General features: G+C 42.0%; 1 protein-coding gene across 25 annotated transcripts in view; it reads left to right on the forward strand.

The window, feature by feature from the left end:
* The first annotated feature begins 548 nt into the window (after positions 1–548).
* The window catches only part of PTPRF (protein tyrosine phosphatase receptor type F), a 474,052-nt gene continuing 453,156 nt past the window's right edge, over positions 549–21,444 (forward strand). For 13 of the 25 annotated variants that reach the window (XM_083510748.1, XM_083510771.1, XM_083510770.1 and 10 more), the window contains exon 1: positions 1,615–1,877. The gene's annotated coding sequence lies outside the window, so the exon portion shown is untranslated. Of the gene's footprint in view, positions 1,190–1,614; positions 2,020–21,444 lie in introns of those variants that run through there. The other 12 variants (XM_083510759.1, XM_083510768.1, XM_083510752.1 and 9 more) reach the window with 3 other exon arrangements.

Here is a 21,444-nt window from a genome sequence, read left to right on the forward strand (position 1 = left end):
CATTTCAAAGGCAGTTTAAGATGTGGCTCTCCAAGTGTATGCCTGCCAAGATCTTTTGGCCTCAAGGCTAGACATGCCCCAACAAGAATGGAAGTGTATAACACAAGTTGAGAGGCTTAGATTTTTTTTTTTAAAAAAAGACTGGTTAAAAATGCACAACAGTGCAATTTTCATTAATGATGGATGTTTTAATTATTTATTTGCACATCCCAATATGGTGGCAGTGGGAAGGGGGCGGAGAAGAGAATATATGGTACACTGAGAAGCTTGTACGATATGGTAAAGAACATTTTCAGGGAAACTTTCCCCTTCCACAGGAACCTTGACGAAGAGGGTTGCCGACTTACCTACTTCCTTACCTGTCTCTGCTGGAGAGGGTTGTGCAGGCGGGGCTGGAGAGTTCAGGCAAAGACCAGTGGGGAAGCAGCTCCGCCTCCAGCCGGTCTCGCGAATAAGGAGGTGGAGTTGCTGAGTCCAAGCTCAAGAAAAAGGTGGTGTCGGGTGTGTCTGAGTCCGGCCTCTTTCAGATTTGCTAACCTTTAGCCCTGGGGCCCCAGAGCAGTTCACACCTATTCTGACTAAGATGACATGACTCAATATAGGAGGCGGGCGGGGAGAGGGAGGCGGAGATCATTTGACTACGACAGCACTTTTGCAAATGTACAGGAGAGTTTGCCTCGCTCAACAATCCCGGGGCAGTTGTGCGCGATAGCTGACCCGCACGGTGTAAACAACCCCCTCCCAATCTCTTCCGTACGGGTGAGGGGCGGGAGGACATCAGGGTCCGCACGAAATAAAATAGGCGGAAAGTGCGGGAGCTGAGCAGAGGGTTGCAACAGGAAGAATTATCTGAAAGACGGGTGAGGTGGTGGTGGGGGATGCACAGCTGAAACCGGGATCTTCTGGAGGCGGGAAGTAGCTGCTGCGGAGCTTTAATGGTGTCGATTCTGTGGAAGATTCTGTGGCAGAGGGTGAAGCGGCTTTCGAGAGAGGAAGCCGACAAATGGTGAAGGAGAGAGAGACGGCGCGAAGTGTCTCCTGGAGTGTGCGTGCATAATCTCTACACTGGGGGAGCCGGATTCTATTCCAAGCAGGTTTACTCGGAAGTCAACTCCGCGGGTCTTCCTCGCAAGAAAAGCACAGGATAGTCGGGCGAGCGAGGAATTCTAGGGGCACGACCCCATGAGTGGTGAGTTTCTGTGAGGAACCTGGAGAATTTTGACGCGGGTGGGAGGGGGGCGCATAGTGAAGAAGAGTGTCGGGGCACATCCACTCTCTTTGCACATTAACTCGGCGTTAGCTGGAGAAAGGCTGCGTGCAAAATGTGTTTGCGTGTGAATGGGAGGTGGGGGGGGAGAGAGGAGGAGGTCGAGGTGAACCGAGTGGTCGTAGTCGGTTGCGCGAGGAGAGCTGCGAGGAACGCGGAGGGACGGTGAGGCGGCGGCGGGGTGGGGGCGCGCGAAGAGAAAGAGGCGCAGCAGTCCAATGGGGGGGTAGGTGGGGGGTGTCAGGGGCGCGCGAGAGGAGGAGGAGGGGTCGGCGGGCGGGCGGGCGCGAGGCACTCCTGGGCTCTGCGGGCGGGCTGGTTGGTTGGTTGGTTAGCTGGCTCTGGGCACGCGCGGCGCGGGCCTGCTGAGGCGGGTTGGCTGTGCTGGCGGCTCTTCAGGCGGGCGCGCGCGGACTGGGCGGGAGCTCGTGCGAGGGAAGGGAGCGGAGGGGCTCCGGGAGCTGCCGGTGTGTGTGTGAGCGCGCGCGCGCGCGTGTGTTCACGGAGAAAGAAAGAGAGAGAGGGAGACGGTGGCGAAGCCCGGCGCCAGCGGCTAGTTGGCGGGTCGGAGCGAGGCAGCATGCGGGTGGCGGCGCCCCGGGCGCGTGTGGTGAGTAGTTTCTTCGGCGTCTCACGGTCTTGCCGGTCACCGCCGCCTGTTGAGTAGCACAGGGGAAGACTTGCCTTTGCTGAAATAAAAATACCTTACCGCTCCCCCCCGTTGCCCACCGAGCCCTAAAGCTTCCTTCGAGGTGAGTTGCTCTGAATGCGCCGCCGCTTTCGGCGGGATCAACCTCGATCCCTGGGGCAGAAGCGCCTTCTTTCCCCTTGTTGCCCTGGGATTCTTCCTCCGCTCCCACAGCGGCAACTTGCCCTCCTCGGGGAGAAGAAACCTTTTGGACCCGATCCACTCTCGGTTAATGGAGTTGTGCGTGCAAGAGGGGGGAGGGGTTGTTGCCCGGTCCGCCCGTCTCTTACCTGCCGACGCCATTCTCACTTGATTCCTTTTCTTTTTTAAAAATACAAAAAACCCGGATTTCAGCTGAGGGTTCTTTCTCCTCCCCACCCCCCACCACCTGCACGGATTCTTGGCTGCTTTTTCCACGCTGGCCTCCATGTGTGCGTGTGTGTGTTTAGTTCATATTATTTATTACACGGAGACTTGCATTGTACCTGTTTTGGAACTGTTGCATGATACGGCATGTGTATGTTCTCCTCTCCGCCCTTCCTCGATTTGCATACTTTGTTCATGGCAGGCACAAAATGCAGAACTTTTTGTTTTAATCAAATGGTGGTGTTGGTTGTAGACACTAATTTAAAATAAAGAAATTCAAAGACCTTTCTTCCTGATCGTGTGCTGAAAGAGTTGTTTTTTAGATTAAAAAGAAACCTTAATATGTGAAAAGAATAAGAATGAAAGCATCAAATGTCCAAATACTCTTGCAGCCTGGAAACATGAGGTTTGTTTTCCATGTTAATGAACGTGGCCTGGTGACCTTTCCCACTGGAAGACGTAATATACTGTGGTAGCGCCTGTAAGAAAATCAGTCTCGGTGTATATTTCCCCCCAATGGCGTTTTGAAAAGGTGAAGAATAGACATGATCAGTCTGCCTGACTTCACCTGCGGTGCCTAGAACCTAAGACTTGCACGGTCAGGAATGTTGCCTTGCCTCGCCTGCTTCTCCACCCTGAAAGAAATGTTTAGAAATACAATCTTTTGGATTTGTCCCAGGTCTACCATACAGTCTGGAAAAGCAAAGCAGTGACACCACTCCAGTAAGAGCCTCGAAACCAGATGCTTTCAGAATGCCTGCTTCATCCTTTCAAATGGCAACCAAGAGTGTCGGGTTTTTTATTTCTTCGCTTTGTTCTTTTTGACTGCAGATTGATGGAAAGAAATGAGAGAGAAACAATGAGTTTCCTAGCTTTGGTCAGACTGGTTTGTGGTTTTTTGTTTTTTGTTTTTAACTCAGACAGCTTTAGAAAGGTGCCTTTTTGCTTCAAAGTCTATGCTTTGTGCTCTGAGCTAAACATGGGGTAATTAGAAAACTACCTGAATCACATTTTTTCTCTGACAGTTGCTTATTAGCATTTATCATTTTGTTTGCTTCAAAGGAAGAAGTGGATAAAAATTATGGAGTGTTTTCTGTGTACTTAACATTAGCTTTTTTCTGTGATGCTGGTTTCTTTTTCTTGGAATAACATTTGCGGGGGGAAATGAGGCAATAATTTTTTTAAAAAAATAAAATATAAATATGCAGCATGTTAAATAGTAGTTGGCAGGGAGTGTTAAAAGCTGAGCAAAGTTCCTCTAAGTGCTTAAGCTTAAGTGCTGTTGTATTTCTCAGAGCCTTAGTATAGAATGAAGACAGTGGTAGGTTTTCCTTCAGAGTTAGGTGAGAGAATATACCCTGCTACTATAAATTCCTTTTTTTTCTCTTTTGCCACATTCAATCTCTGAGGTCTTCTAATATGCTTGTGCTCAAAATGTAAACTTTTGCCCCCTGTTGGACTGGCAGCAGTACTTTAGAAGAGAAGAAAAGGGCCCTTTTAAAATGCAAATGGTGTAGGCACTTTGTCAGCCAGCTCCCACTCAACCTGTTGGTTTCTTTTTAACTGAAGCAGTGACTGGCAGACTGTATGAAATCCCAAGACTGCTTCTGAATATCAGGAATGAGAGTAACATTTTCAGTTTTACACTTGCCAGTTGTTAAACACCTCATGCTGTTGGCTTTACATGGCTGTGCACAATCCTGAACTATGAATAAATTTGAGTTCAGTATTGTGCAGAGTAATGTAGCTGTGTGAAATATATTAACAGAATGAAGGGAAATGAATGCATGAAACCCTTGGTTATTTCCTTTATCAATTGTTTCAGTTAAACTGTTTCAGCTCTTGAAAGTGCAAACTAAGTATTCACCATAAGATTAAAACCATAAAAATTTCCACTCTTAAGAAACATGCATGCATGTAGATAACTTGTATGCACAAAGGGTGATGGTCTGTGGCAATTACTTCAAAGAGTGCTTAGGATCATACTTATTTAGCTATCTGTCATACATGTTATCAACTGTAGTTGTGCTGTCAAAATGGCCACTTGTCAAGTACAGTAGATAACTGAATTATACAGAGTGATTTGTTGAAGACATAGCTATGGGTTGAGAAATTAGCTATCTTAATGTTTCCAGTGTTTTGCAATCTTTGAATGTTGTTAATTCAGCCTTGTAGTTAGGAGGTGAACAATCCCAATTGGCAGCCTCCATAATGTATCCCCAAGTTAACTGGTTACATTATGGAGGCTTTGCCCATGTCTGTCTTTGTCTTCTTTGGGCAGTTTTTGCTCACCACAAGTGAACAGGAAAGTGTTGAATTACAAGCTTAAATGAACTTTGCCATGAAAATAGTGAACATATAGAGCACAATCCACCAGGAATGCTGTCTCATTCAAAGGAGTAAGAATGCAGGAACATAGATGATCTTGAGTTCAACTTCAGTTAATTTATGTGAGTCTTGTGCAGGGATAGTGCCTGGTTGATAGTCTTATATTTGCTTCTGTTAATAACCATATATGCTCATCTTTAAAAAGAAAATGCTACATGACAGTTTTAGATTGCCAATGCTGTAGGCTGCTTCTCCTTGTCGCTAGAGGCCCTGGGGTGACAATATCTTCATTTAAAAAACTACTTGATGGTGCATAGCACTCATTATCTTGATGCTTGATTCATAGTGGCCAGTTTTATGTTGCTGTCAGTGTACTTTAATCCTTGGTTTATTACTTTGCCATGATGCCATTGTTTTAGCTGTGGTTCTGAGATAGTACTTACATTCAAGAGTGTGATCAGCAAACTTAACTTTATCAATAAGAAATCAATGTAGCCTGTCATCACAACAGCCAACCTTGTGAACTAAGCCAGTTATAAATCAGTGTTAGTTTATTTGTGTTTCCAGTAGGTTGCTTTTAACTCACTAACTTTGAGGGTGACCTGCTTTGGCATTCCTCCCATTTCTGGAGAAGGCATTCATAGCAAAGAGTTAAACAGCTTATGGACAAAAAGCTAATGCATCCCTTAGCGCAGAAGATTTTTATAATTCAGCTTGGTTATAAATATCGCCATATGCCTTTGTTTGCTTTTTTATGTACTGCTTACCCATGATAGTGTGTTGGCTTTTGGCAGAAACAGTAAAAGAAGTCATAGCCAGCCTTCCTCTGTTCTGCTGAAAGTGTCAGAATGTTTAGCAAATAAAGTATGAACAATTCTGTACTGATGCCTTTTGGTTCACATGGGCTATAAGTAATGTTTGGATTGTTTTCATTCTGGTTTATTGTGGTGGTGCTCATAAGAAAGTCTCACCAACATCTGTGTCTTTTGCCAGCAGCAGTTGTTGGAGAATGCATCTCTGAGGAAGGAAAAATATAAGTGTAACAGGAAAAAAGTCAGTTTTTCTGGGCTTTGAGAAGAATTGCTTAAAGAAGATGAGTTTCGAATTAGGCAAGAAGATTAGGGTTTAGGAGAAGTTGACAAAAATCAAGATTTAAGTTTTAAACCCTAAGGTTTTTTATAAGATAATATGATATCAGATTAAGGTAATGTTATGATAGAATACTATGAATTATGGAAAGGATTTGCTGTTATTGTTATAAAACAGGATACAGGAAAAGGGAGGAGGAGGAGGTCAAGGAAAGAAGGTATTGACAGTAGAGAATACGAAAATGATGGTTTCATTTTTACTTTTTATTTTGATTTTTTTTGTATAAAACATTTTTAAAAAATCCTTTTTTCAATAAATATTATTAAAAAAAAAATAAAGAAGATGAGTTTCAGCTGAGTTTTTGACCTTCTGTAAATCTACTTGTAATATAGGTTCATACATTTTCTTTGGAGTCTATATACTTAAATCTGCAAATGACATTGTTGGAGCCTGCTAATAGCATACTGCCAAAGAAGCACAGTTTTTAGAATGTTGTCCCATTATACATCTCAATTTCAGTATTTCTTTTGCCAGCAAATGTTTCTAAAAGATGCAGAGCAACTTCTGTAAGGAACATACTGTTGTGGATCGTATTGACCTTCATTAGGCCCTAAATCTGGGACCATTCTTTTCCCTGCCCCTGCAGTTATGTTACTGTAGACTTTAACTGATATCAACCTAATCAGGAGTTTCCCCCAAAAGAAATGGATTCCTTGGATGTTACTTAAAGATACTTGAATAAGACGAGAGCTTACGTAAACTGTTTCAGCAGAGTGTGATTAACATGTTTGTGGCAGCATAGTGTGTAATCGACACTTTCATATACTGTGGCTTGCGTGATTATGAAAAGGTTGAGATGTGTATTTTATATGGTAATAGGATTGTAAACTTACAAACCCATCAAGTATTTGTTGGATCAGCTAAATACCACTAGACAGCAGTTTTCTGGACTTGTTAGTATATTATGAAGGGCAAACCTTTCTGCATTCCAATTTTACAATGGTTTCTAAAGTGCTTTTCAGAAGAGGCTAAGAGTTAAACTACTTAGTTCCCATTATGGAACACAAATATTATAATAATGGTAAAATGCTATATCTAAGATGTTAGGGGGGAAATGCTGATGTGTAATGCTAATCCAGCACGGAAATATTAAGTGTCCCTTGTACAATGCAGGATAAGAGGATCACATAGTTTTTGAATCATAGAATTGTAGAGTTGGAAGGGACCCTGGGGGTCATCTAGTTGAACCCCCTGCAATGCAGGAATCTCAGCTAAAGTATCCATGACTGATGGAATAATTTGACAGTTATACTTGAAGTGGTATGCATCTAAAGAGTGCACTGCATGATTTGTGCAATAAAATGGTGTAATGCTTAATATTTTTTTTTAGCTACCCAGAAATGGAGGTCTGAAGGCATAAATTCAGTAGTGTGGGGACTTTTGCTGCAATCCTGATAATTCATTTTTTATTTTTTCTAGCTCTTTGTCTTATAGATAACATGGGAGGATATTTTAAAATGCTCAGAAGAGATACGTCATATTGGACAACTACTGCTTGTTAAGAACCTGGTTTATTTCTGCTTGCTGCTTTACTGTTAGTTAAATATTAATTTAACTTGGATTTGTTCAGTGGATACCACAGTGGTTATCTCTACCTCGCCTTGAAAAACCTTGGGGCAGACTGCTTTAAACAATTCACATTTCTTAATCACGTTTTCAAAAATGTTGTCTTTTAATTACTGTTTATGCTCTGCTTTCTTAGTCAGCAGTTTTCACTTCTACTAAAACATTTCTTTCATCATTATTAAAAACATTGGCCAAGAAGTCATGGTTATTGCTACCTAGAATATTGTTCAGACTTTTTGCATGTGCAAAGCAGTCTCAAGTTACATTATCTGAATCAATGACTATGTGCCAACAGGGGAATGGGGAAATAATTGCAGTTTACAGAAAAGTGATGGCTGTTGCATTGAATTTCAGTTGTAGGTTTGCAGGTTTATTAATGTGTCTTACAAGTGAGAGTTGCAGTAAAATGTGGAATGCTCCTATTCAGTGTCCTATTCAGCCATGCCTTCTGCTACTATATCCCATTCCCTCTCACCCTTTGTTTTTCTACCCAACCCTCAAAGCCAACACTTCATGGCCACTGAGTCTTCTGGCTTCATGGCATGCTCAGTCCCCCTTGGGCTGTCTTGCGGAGCAGTTACTCCTTTAGTTTTCCCTCATGAATTTTGTTTTACTTCTTCACACCTTACTTCTTCACACCTTCACAAGCCTACTCATACCTCCTGCTTGTATGTCTGTGATCCCGTTCTGGCTGTATAAGGCTAGCTACTTGGATATGTTTGGCATTACAGTCATACCTCGGGTTGAAGTAGCTTCGGGATGAGTATTTTCGAGTTGCGCTTCGCGGCGACCCGGAAGTAACGGAGTGCATTACTTCCGGGTTTCACTGCTCGCGCATACGCTCAAAATGACGTCGCGAGCACGCACGGAAGCGGCGAATCGCGACCCATGTGGACGCGGGTTGCGTTCACTTCAGGATGCGAGCGGGGCTCCGGAACGAATCCCGTTCGCATCCAGAGGTACCACTGTACGTGGTATGTAAAAGACGGACTTGCAACAGAATGTTGCAGTGTGGCATGCTCCTGTTCAGACTGCTCCATTCCATTTTCCCTCCTGCTTGGCTTTCTGTATCCACTCCCAACTATTAGTGAGCATTCTGTGACCACTTGGCATGCTCAGCCTTTATTGAGTTGCTTTTAGTTAAGTTTGTTTTTGAATTCCTGCAACCTCTGAGATGTTGCAAAGCTGCCTTATATGCTCTTATGCATGGATGGTTCCATTTTGGTTCCATTAGCATTGATATTCACAGATTAAATATCAGAAATAGAGGGGTGATGATGATGATGATTTGTTAACACTTTCATTAACTTGTATTAGACTTGATTTGATCAAGTTAGGCCCAGGAAAGATCTTTCAGCACAGTAGGATGGGTTGAAATGGCATGTATTTGTGCATGTATGTTGAAATGGCACAACATGTATGTTCATTGCCTATTGATACCATTGAGAGCCCGGATGACATTTTATTAGGCATTCATTTTTTCTGCCCTTTCTCCAAGGAGCATAGAGCAGTATACATGGCTCTTCTGATTTTAACTCCTCAGAATGATCCTGTGAGATCGGTTAGGTGGAGAGATTATGATTGGCCCTGTGAATTCCGTGGTTGAGTAAGAGTTTGAATCCAGATATACTTAGTGAAAGTTGAACACCAGTACAGCACACAGATTTTGAAAATGAAATATATCTGCATTTGGCAGGAATTTACCTAGGTCTCCTGTACGGCCAGTGTGAATTTTCTGATATTGGACCATCTTTTCTTTTGATTAACATGTTGGTGTAGTAGATATATTTCTGGTTGGAATTGTTTTATTTCCTTGGAGTATTTTTTTCTGTTTGCTCTTTACTTTAACTTATTATGCATTTTGTTTTTATTTTGCATTTTATGATGTGAACCACAAAACTGGGAGGAGCAACAGATGTGGCTTACCTTTAGACAGTAGGCTACATTCCAGCAAGATGTTTCTATGTACCTTTCTTTATCCAGGTAGGGAAGAGGCATTATTTCAGTTCAAGGACACTTCTAGGCAAGAAAAAGCACGTAAGGAGGACTTGGAGCAGGACTTGGGAGGTATGGGGTCTGCGAAGAAAGAGCGAGATCTGGGGATAATGCTGAGGGTTGAATAGAGAGACCTGGAGTGTTGCATTTGGCCCCTGTACCTGAGATTCCCCACCTCTGCTCTAAAACAAAGTGCTTTCACATACATGATAAATTATTATTATTATTTTTTAAAAAGTAAGTTTCAGAGCCAAAGAGGCTGGGCATAGGAGAGGGAGGAAGTTCAGGAAAAAAGATAGCTGTAGTTAATGCTTGTCAAATAAAAATTGGAGTATTGGTTTCAGCATAACCTTGTAGGAGATTGGTGGCGAGTGGTTATTCTGTGGTGACTTACGTGTCCTGACCTGTTACATGGATTTATTTTTTTAAGTCTCTTTGTTTAGTGTAGGCATTTACAGAGTTCATATGCATGATCACATAACTTGTGGTGTTCAGTTACACAGGTGTTATTTGGTCATAATTACAACTGCTCAGCTGGAATCAACTTATTTCTGCATCAGTGCACCCACATCTTCATTCAGAGGTCCATAAATTTTGTGTTGGCTCACTAGCCAGTCATTCTCAAGTGGAATGAAACGATACCTCTCTCCTACCCCAAGGAAGGGATCTTGCTTCACTGCATGTGCTGCTTCAAAGAACACAGAAAAAGAGAGCACTTGTTTGTTCAAGATTTGGGTCCATTTTATTTTCTCTTGGTGGCAGAAGCAGCAATCCTCTGGTTTTTCACTTAAAACAGACTGGTTGTTGTTGGAGCCTTAGGCGAGCCTTTCAGCTGCAGCCAAGCTCTGTGGTAGTATCTGTACTGCCTGCAGCTGCACCATGAGGTGTCCACGGCCGCAGCATCTCAAGATGGCCTTTAGCACCTGCCTCTTAAGGAAGTCTTCACTCTCACTTTTGTCTCTAGCCATATGGCAGGAAAGAAGGAACAACAACAGAAACTCCTGTCAACACCAGCAGTGTATGTATATCTGAAAGGGGGGCCTATGAGGAGGAGAATGTCCACCCTCAGGACCCATCTGAGGCAGCATTGCAAGGGAAACCAAAGAGAAGTGGTAATGAGAGATAGTGAAATGAGTAGACAGGGAAAGTTGAAGGAGGAACTTTGGGTCTGGAGGGGAGGGATGAATGTGTCATAGTGGAGAAAGAACAAGGCAAGTAAACAACTTAGAAGAACCCTACCCTAAGCTACAAGGAAGGTGAGCAACTTCACTAACACTAGCCTCCATCCCCTTTTCTCTCTTGCCTTCTTCCCATTTCCCCAACATTTCCACAAACATTTGGGAAGGTGGTGGCAGAGCTCTGAGAGGCAATTTGCACAATTTGTACAGTTTACCTTCTCTGAAGCCCAAGGTAAAAGAAGACCCTACCCATACTTCATATAATCTGTGCATGCCACAGCACTCAAGGGTGAGTTAGTTGGTCTTTCTTGCATATAAATCAACATGCAAGAGACCCAAACCTCTTCTGGGTTCTCTGCAACTCCTGAAAAAGATTACAGAATTTGCAGGGCCGTGCCCTTGTTCTTTAGGAGCTTGTACTTTACATCCTGATCACTTAGCACAGAGGTTGCCAACATTTTTGAGCCTGTGAGCACATTTGCAAACTGGATAAACAGTCATGGGCAACTGCTCCTACCACAACCAAGCACACACACCTTATTCTGTGAATGCTTCCTTCAAGCCTAATTTCAACAGTGGAAGGGAACTCTACAGGTGCCAGGGAAGGACTTGTGGAACATTGCTGTCCTCAGTTATTTTCTTCCCAGGTTTTGGGAAGCAAGAGAGATCCTACTTATGTACTGTAATTATTAGAGGAAAATACGGGCTCTGATCTGTCTCATAGTGACATCATAGATGTCGGGCTGGCAGGCCTCTGATGAGTGTGCACCAGGGGCAGCAGGCTGGCTCAGGAGTGGGGGCGGTGGTTTGTAGAGGCTTCTGCCAGCTAGGTGGCAAGAATTGGAGGCAGGGGAAGCTTTAGAACTAGAGGTTGGAGCACAGGATGCCTCAGAAGAAGACGAGAAAGAGGCAGTCAGGCAAGTGAAAGGCTAGGTGCTTCTCCACCCTTTCCTGTACCACTGTCTCCCAGAACCAGGAGGGAATTGAAAAGGGATGTAGTGAGAAAGTTTCCACACTGGTGCAGTCTCAGATTGTGTGCATGCAGCCTGTCAGGTGAAGGTATATAAACTGGTGGAGGGGGTGTGGCCCCATCATTGCTGCAACTGCTCCATAGAGTGTGGACCTGGGAATAGCTGCCTAGCTGTTAGATTGGTGTGCATAGACATACAGAGATGTAGAAGCGACTGTGTTATCTTTGACAATAAACACTTAACTGTCTGCAGTGTGAATTCCTTGGCTGGGAAGTGCCATTGACAATAGATCACAATCTTTTGTACCCTTTCAGGTTGACCTGGTTACGGTGCCAGAGGAGCATTTTCACAAGCAGCAAAACATTTGTGCAGGATTATTGCACATCATGATCTATATGGCTGTTTTCCTACACATGAATGTATGAATTAAGTTAAAGGGCCTGCAGAGGAAAACACAAGCAACCTCTTTCAAGTCACATCCTGAACAGACCAGAAGGAAAAAAATAGACTCCCATTGACATCTAGGGGAGACAAATGACTAACGCAATCAGTCTTGAATTGTTGTTAAGTAGCTATATACCTTCTGTGACTTTGCTTCTAGCCAGTGTTAGAAAAGTGAGATAATCTGCAACATGGTACAGTGAACAGCTATGCAAAGACCTGTTACTATTATGCAAACATAACATTAACTGGATTGGACTGTCTGTCCAGAAGGGGCTGCAGCTGGCATACCAGCTGTAACTTGTGAAAGTTGTGTCATTCCACAGAAGCTGCTTAGGTCTCCAAAGTCAAGGCTGCTGCTAATGATACCCTCAGATTATAAATTTGAGACTTTGGAAGAGTTGGTTGAATGCTACTACTCTGGGCAAGTAAACCACCATCTTGTTTGGACTGACATTTGTTAGTCAGCTTCTAGACCATTAGAGAATCCTGTTGTTGACTCAGCACTCCTATGGCTTTACCTGAATTTGATGAGAAGGAGAAGTAGAGGTGGGTGCTATCTACAGGTTGATGACACCTCACTCAGCAGTTTTATGTAGGTCTTAAGTAGCATGGGGGACGACAACACAAAGCTGCTACTTAAGGGTCTAAAATGTATAAATGATTATATTATCAGTAACCTCATGGTCACTTTCAGCAGCAGGCAAGCCAATATGCAACCAAATGAGACTTTTGGTTGGGGGCTTGGCTACCAAATGGTGGTATTCAGGACAGTCCAGACTACAGTGATGAGTCATAGTGAATACAAATAATCTGGGATTGTCAGACTGCCAGCACACAGTGTTTAGCGAGTGAGTTACTGCAATGTTTAGCTGGTGAGTTATCGCAGTGTTGAAAACCAGATATCGCCTAGCCCTCACATTGTGATTCGTGATATATTGCCAGGTCAAATATTATGAAACAGTTATCACGATGTGAACTTTAAACTGGCTTTGGACAATATATTGATATATCGCCCAGCCCTATCTGCCACCACCAGCTTTTGGAAACAGTCATCAATCAAGGCTGAGAACTGGAGTTTATGGGCACCTTGATAATTTTTTGGGGATGATAGAACTTTTAGAAATTGCTTCTCATAATATAACCATGCTAAAATGATAATTACTGTTGTAGTTTTTGTAGCATTCTGGCATAAAACAATAATTGGAACTATGCCACTTTGCAAACCTGAGTGGATCTGTAGACAAACAAATAACAAGAAATACCTGACCGTTTTATTAACCAAGCATAGTGAAATGCAAGCGGTTAACAAACAGTATGGCTCGTGAAACACAGTGGCCTAGAAACACAACATCCTTTGTGTCTAAAAGCTGCAGTGGCTCCTATGTTCTTAGCATTCATTAACTGATTTTCTAAATTTCTCTTTGACCTGCAAACAAAAATGTTTCTTTTTATAGAACTTCTTTTATAACTAGTTTGTTCATGTCACCTCTGTGTAAAGGCATTTGTGCATTTTTCTCTCTCCTCCCTTTTGGGCGTTCTTTGTAACTTTTGGTTGAAACAATAAACTTAGTGTTCCTTTTTGAACATCTGGTTGTTTTTGAAATGGAGCTCCATGAAATAATTAGTTTTTAACCTCAGTCATATGAGGCATCTTTAATGGTTTGTGTTTTTGTTTTCCTCTGTGGAGAATTTACTTCCTGAATTCTGTTTCGTTGTTCTGATCTTGTTCCTGGGCAACTTTCAATTATGTTGTGTGAGGTACTAAGGAGAATTGAACCCATGGAAACAAGTGTTTCAGCAAGCTGAAAGGCGCTTGATCTCGTTTTCCATACCTCTTGTTAAAATAAAAATTGTAAACGTGTGAAAAAAACTGTTATTGCTTTCTGGAGACCTAGGAAACAGAAATTCATATCTAATATATTTTGTCTTTCTTTCTGACTTTATTGCTGCCTCCATAGGAAAATGCCCACATGTAAGTCTTGAACTTAACAGTTGAGGCTAGTAAATGCAGCTAGATTTAGTCCAGCAAGATAGACTATTATTGAAAGTTGGCTGATACATGAACTAATTATCTGCACAGAACGACACACTCATTTTCTTTCCAACACTTCATGTTTCATACTTCATCTCGTCTCTCTCCCAATCCCCAAATCATGAAATCAGATAATTACAGAAGCTTCTCCTTAAAAGTTCAGTGAAAGAAAGCTTACAGTTGGATACATCTTAGCATCCCTAACACCAGACAAAGACAGAGAGCCTCAAACGTCCACCTGCTCCATATTTTTCCTTTGTATGGGATCCAGGCAGCAGTGTGGAAAACAGCCAGAGTTTAGAGAAGTAATTTGGAAGGTAACTGATTTTATTGAATAAGAGGAATGTTTTAATGTCCCTCCTCATATACAAAAGCAGTAAGAAGCCTATTGAACATTAACGTGTTACATAAAACTGAAATATGAGTATATTTATCACTAGAAACTTGAATACAGTATACTGTATTCTGCGACGGGATGAGCTCCCGTTGCTCAGTCCCAGCTCCTGCCAACCTAGCAGTTTGAAAGCACACCAAAAACTGCAAGTAGATAAATAGGTACCACTCCGGCAGGAAGGCAAACGGCATTTCCATGTGCTGATTTTGGTGTTCCATTGCACCAGAAGCAGCTTAGTCATGCTGGCCACATGACCCGGAAAAACTGTCTGCGGACAAATGCAGAGCCTGTAAAGCAAGATGAGCGCCGCAACCCCAGAGTTGTCTGTGACTGAACTGAACTTAACTTTCAGGGGTCCTTTACCTTTTTGCAGTTCAAAGACGACTATAGTTGGCTCTGGCATTCTGTTAATCAGTATATAACATGTTTTAGAAAAGACAACTTCACAATATTGTATTAGATTAGTGGTAATTAAAATGGTGACTCTTTTTCAAACTTCCTTTTTCAAACTTACACTTTTTATGTCGTTTGTTGCTAACCATGATGGGGGCTAGGGAATCCTGAATTTAGAATTGTACTACCTGGCAAATCATCTACCAGAAGATAAAAACAAACCATGGTTTCATTTAGAATCTGAACAGATAGAGGGTCTTCATTTTCATTCCTTTTTGTTCTCTAAGAATAAATTCAAAAATAATCCTCATATGTCTAATCATTTGCTCCAGATGGTGCTTCGCTGTTGGCTTAGGAAGGTGGTTGTACTTGCTCCAGTGTGGTTCCCTTGGCATTCCACTCCTTCTTTTATAACAAAAATCATATACAGTGGTACCTTGGAAGTTGAACTGAATCTGTTCTTGACGTCCGTTCGACTTCCAAAACGTTCAGAAACGAAAGGAAGGTCCTGCAGCCAATCGGAAGCTATGTAAGCCATGTCAAACGTTTGGATTCCAAAGAATGTTAGCAAACTGGAACACTCACTTCTGGGTTTGCGGCATCCAGGAGGCAAAATGTTCGAGTTGCAAGGCGTTCAGGATCCAAGGTACGACTCTATACATGCATCATTCTATTTGGATGCTGTCTTTCCATAGTTAAAACCATACTCTAGGTGGCTTGAGATGCGGGTGGCGCTGTGGTCTAAACCACTGAGCTTCTTGGGCTTGCGGATTGGAAGGTTGGCGTTTCAAATCCCTGTGATGGAGTGAGCTCCTTTTGTTATGTCCCAGTTCCTTCCAGCCTAGCAGTTTGAAAGCATACCAGTGCAAGTAGATAAATAGGTACTGCTGCGGCAGGAAGGTAAACAGTTTTTCTGTGCGCTCTGGTTTCTGTCACGGTGTTCTGTTGTGCCAGAAGCGGTTTAGTCATGCTGGCCAAATGAACCAGAAAGTTGTCTATGGACAAACGCCAGCTCCCTTGGCCTGAATACGAGATGAGCGCTGCACCCCAATGTCACCTTTGACTGGACTTAACTGTCCAGGGGTCCTTTATCTATTTACCTTTACCTTACAGCATGAAATTACATAATTACAAAAAATACATTAAAAATAACATAACCAAAATGAATAATTCCCGCATAAATCAAAATAAGATCTAAAAACAAATTTACATACCAGAAATTAATATAAATAACGGCAGCAACTTCCTCCAAACATAAAAACAACTAAACAATACAGCAACCTCAGATTCTGTAGTTGGAGTCTTGTCAAGTCCCCTCCCTCCCAAGCCAGCTGGAAAAAGGACTGCAAGGCAGGGAGCAGGTTTTCCAGGACTCACAGCCATGATATAAGGAGGTTAGGGTATATACTTTACCTTTAGAGGTAAAAGAAGAAGTCGTAAGAACAGATTTTTTTCTGTTTGGTATGATTTTATTGTTGACATTAATTCTGCCGAATGTAATCTTTCGCCCCTGCCTATAAATGGCTGTGAATAACACAGTAAAATAGAAATACATGCAGAACTTTACAAACTAAGGTTTGCTGGAAATGCAGCTCACCCCACTGGAAAATCAACACTTTATGACCAGCTTTGCTGGCTCCCAGTATGTTCACCATGCACAATTCAAAGTGCTGACTTAATCCTTTCATAGTTTGGGACTAGGATTCCTGAAGGACTGAAAACCTCCACATGAGACTGCCCATGTGCTCAGCTGATTGTTAGAGGATTTTAAGTAGGTGTCCTCACCAATAAAGTGTGGCTGTCTGTGACCAAGAAAAGGGTTGGTGCGGTGGTGATGCCACATGTAGAATGCTGTTCCCAGGGAGGCTGTGTCTACACTATTTTGCTTGTGTCTGGTGAAGGTCCTTTTATTTTGGGTTTTTTTTTTTTTAAAAACCACCTTTTGGCATGGAAGTGTTTTTTAATTCTAGTTTTATCTGCTGTTTCAGTTTGCTTATTTTGTTTTAAAAGGCTGATTGTTTTTGTGAAACTTTGTGTAAACTGCCTTGGAATATTTTATTTGAAAGGCAGGATATAATAATATAAACAAATAAAATCTGTTCATTGTTTTTTTAATCCAACTGTGACAAAGAAGACTTCATCTGTGCATCTCATTCCCTCCTAAAGCCAGCTATACAGGGAAGAAGCTCTACAGTAGTGGTGATGTACCCCTTGCCCATGAACCCAATTTGGCCTGCCAGTTGTCTCTCTTTGGCTGGCACACCAGGATGCTTTGGCCAAGCCACTCCCACCTGCCCTGCATCTGATGTCATAAGATGTACCTGTGGGTACAGGTAAAAATGCTGCTGTGTCTAAGGAGGCTTACAGGTACATTTGATCAGCTGATAGTCGAAACCTGCAAAGTGTGGTGCACAGCACTTTGCAAGTGCTGAGCAGCTGATTCAGTATCTGCATAACGTGATGTGCAGTGCTTTGCAAGATCTAATAATCATTGGGTGTTCAGCTATACAAAAATGGATTACCTGGCGTAACTGTGATGTAAAGTGATTGACAGGTGGGTGGCCCTGTCCACCTGTCAGATTTGTCCCATAGGATGATGTGGAGATAAGGATCTGACCTTCTGGCTGCATCCAGTTGCCCACTCACCCCTGCAGCATAGCACAGCAGTTCTAGTGGCTTCAGTGCTAAGCTTCTACTGCTAGAAGGAAAGAGACTCTGGCTCTGCCTGCTGCAGGATCCCTCTCTTGGTTCCCCTCCTTCTCCTGGTGTCTTTTATCCCAGTAGGTGGGGGGTATGTGTGTGTGTGTGTGCTGCGTACAGTTTGATAATCACTGGAATAAACAAGTAAACTTTAGGTGACATGATTTTAAGCAAGTTATGTTATCATACTTCCATAAAGTGGAAAATTGTTTTGAAATCTCCGCTGCAGGGCTACTAACTAACATGCCTGTCAGTTTGGGGTGATCTATGAGGTCTTTCCTAAGATAAGTACTATCTACCAATTTTCAGAAATGACTTTGAAGAAATAATAGATATCATGAGCCAGAGCCCTAAGAACTGTGAATCTTGTTTCTAGAGCCCAAGGGGCTTTATACTAGTTTTTCTTAAAATAGAAGCCCCTCTTGATGTGTGAGAAGCTGCTTTAAAAATTGAGAATAATTGAGGGGAAGTTTGCGGTGTGGCACATTGCCCAGCTGTTCAAAGAAAAAAAAATGGGGGGAATTCTTCTGGGTGAGCACAAGCTCTTTGTGTGAGCCTGAGCATCTTTTTGGATTGTAGCCATGATCATTGACTCTGCAGAGGATATAAAACTGGAAGGGATGAGGAACTATATGGAGGGCTAGATTAAAAGTGAGCAGTGGTAGATTGAGAACAATGAAATGAAATTTAAAGAAGACACATGGTGAGTTTTGGGAGTTAAGCACCAAATATCTGAGCAAGAGGCTCTAGTTATATTTTGTGTAGGTTTGTTGGTATGGCTCGCAACTTTTTTACCTGTGTTGTCTACTCCTTGCCATGTTTTCTTTACAGTGGTACCTCTACTTACAGACGCAATCTGTTCCGGGGTGCCGTTCGCATCCGGAAAAGTCTGTAAGTAGAGCGCCGCTTCTGCGCTTGCATGTGATGCAATAGAGCGCTCCTGCGCACAGCGCACAAAAGGCTCCTATGTGTGCGCGGCAAAACCTGGAAGTATACACTTCCGGGTTTGCCATGTTCGCAACCCAAAAATCCGCAACCTGAACCTAACTCAACTAGAGGTATGACTGTACTTGCATGTGTTGCCATTTTCTTTTTGTCTGCGTAGTGATGTATTGTGTTCTCACTTGGTGAAACTGGAGTTTACTTGTCTGTCATATACGTTCATTTTTAAAAAAAATATATTTTTATGAAATGCTGTTGTTGGAAATGATAGAAGAAAGAATGTACGTCAAACATTGCAAAAAACAAATGACCTGCTTAAGCTTTAAAGCAGGGATGGGGAGCTCTTTTCAGCTTGAGGGCTGCATTCTGTTCTGCGTAATCTTCTGGGGGCCACATGCCAGTAGTCGTCTGGACCAGAGGCGAAAAAACTAAGCAAAGCAGCAAATGTGAATTTTATCTTTGTATAGTAGGCTAGTTTCTACACATACACTTATCTATATCCTTTGTCCAGGCAAGCAACAGAAAAGCATTATCAGAGTTCAGGGACACATTTCAGCCTTGCAAAACCGCTCAGGGCTGAGGTTCCCCACCCCTGCCTTAAAGAAATCTCAAAAGGATTGCTGGAATGAGGATGAGAGTAGCTTCAAAAGTTAGTAGAGGACAAGAAGTACCACTAAATTAGAGTGAATGAATGCATTTGGAAAATAAACACATTTATTCATATTGTACAGTATGTCACTTATTTCTGTTTGACAGATAGGAACTGAGACTGAAAAGCACTCACTTGCCCAATAGAGCCAATAGTTGTCTTGTGTGAACTAGGATTTGAAATGCTGATCCCACAGCCCTCCTTGTGGGCAGAACCACATTCTTTAACACATTACACTACCCTAATTAAACAATGTTTTCTGACTAGCTTGAAACTAGTGTGGAATAGGATTACTATGTATAGTATTCCAGTAAATGAGGAGGGACTGCTTCTCCTGTTAGTTTTTAAGGATTGTTATATTCTTCTTCACTGAGTTGGAATGTATGTTTATCTCCTTAAACAATTGTTTTCCTATCTGCATCTTTTTTGTAAGGTAATTTGACTTTGCTTACATGCTGTTTTCATATTTTACTGAGTTTTTAATTTCCCACATCATAAAATACAATTGTTAAGGGTTCCCCTGGGTGATTTTTCTCTCTCCACATTTTGCCATCTTTTTGTAAACTTTTGGCATTTTGGTTTGGGTAAATAGCCATCTTCTGCTACTGGCATAAATAGATATTTTGCAGATTGGCTGTTGTACCTACAAGCCAATGTGACCACACTCTGAAAATACCTGAAGGCAGCCCTGTTTAGGGAAGTTTTAAATGTCTGATGCCTTATCATGTTTTTAATATTTTATTGTGAGCCGCCCAGAGTGACTGGAAAAACCCAGCCAGATGGGTTGGGTACAAATAAATTATTATTATTATTATTATTATTATTATTATTATTATTATTATTATTCTGGAAAGAATTCTGCTAATTGTGATGAATCGTGAAAGGTTCTGTTGTCAATGTGGGTGGGCATCTGAACATATGTGAGCACTCTATGATATGCCCATGGGTAATGGTGCTGCTAAGATGTGTTAATTGGGGGCAGTTTCAGTGTAATTGTCATGTGGCAAGTGCACCAAATAACCAGATATGGTGATAGTCTTTAATGCACTAACTTTTATGCTAAAACCCCCAAATTCTACCTTTGAGATATATAATGTGAACAAGTTATAACAATGCAAATATGCAAATCCTATTCTGCGTCCAGGTTTTCCATTGCATTGGGGTTTTTTTGTTCTTCCTCCCTCTCCAAAGGAAGATAGTCATTGGGGCAAAGGGTGTAAAGCACAAACAAGTTAGGAAGTCTTTTCCCTTGCTTTGCTGTTACAGGGTGGAGGAGGAAGGGAAAGTAGAACTGATAACTGATAAATAAAGGGGGGAAATGGTCAGAGCTTTGGTCTGTTTTTCCTGAATGAATTGATAGAAGTTGCTCACGATTTCCAGCCAAAATTATTATTATTTGGTTGGTACCCATTTCAGTTCGTCACTTCATATTAGCTGCAACATTGTAAGGGGAAAAGGCAATTTGAGGAGTAGGATATCTGAATTACCCATTCTTACTCACCTATTGGCTATAACAGAGACTGAGAGGTGTATACCGTGCTAGTCCTGCTCAGAGTAGACCTAATGAAGTTAATGGAAATGACTATCTTTCATTAATTTCAATTGACGTACTCCGAGTGAGGCTTGCAGTGGATAGAACCCTGTTTCACTACATTGTTGCCATAGTTGTGCTGGCTTCTCTGTGTTGCTGGAAAATTTGAGAATCGCAAGACCATTCCATGCTGTGCCTCCTCTGGTCTATATCACATTACCCTAGTAGTGCAGGAAGGAACAGCCCTGCTGTGGCATTCATTGCACCATGCTACTGTAAGAACCCAGTCCTGATGGTCTTAGATGCATCAGAATTATAAGTTGGATCTCTGTATGGTCTGCTTTGGAGATGGGTCAGTTGCATTTGTAAGTGTCAAGAGCACGTCTAAACTGGATTGCATGAACTTTCACAACTTATCAACGCAGAAGCATATATGCATATACTGTATTGTATTGAGATATTACTAGAGTGGGAAACAGTTTGTGGCTGGTTGTACAATTGTTATATTGTCGGGAAGTTGTCTGACATAACAAGTCTGTTTCAAACAAGGGGCAAGTTTTCTAAGTGGCGCTCAGTGCTTTTAAATTATTGGTTTTCTCTGGATCTTAAATGATTTGACAGGCTGTTGGATTCTAATTGCAGAGTGTAATTAAAATAAACACCACAATGCTAATCATTTATGTATTTTGCCTGTGGCTGAAGTTTTAAATTGGGCACTGTGATAGTTCAGTGGAAGTGTTGCTATTACTTTCTATTATTCTGCATGTTTTCAGTCCAGTGATATTTTTGAAAAGTGGATAAAATACTGCTGCACAGTGTCATTCTGGTTTTTTCATTACTTAATTGTATAT

Source organism: Podarcis liolepis (genome assembly GCF_965112155.1).
Source record: "Podarcis liolepis genome assembly, chromosome: 6".
NCBI classification, from domain to species: Eukaryota; Metazoa; Chordata; class Lepidosauria; order Squamata; family Lacertidae; genus Podarcis; species Podarcis liolepis.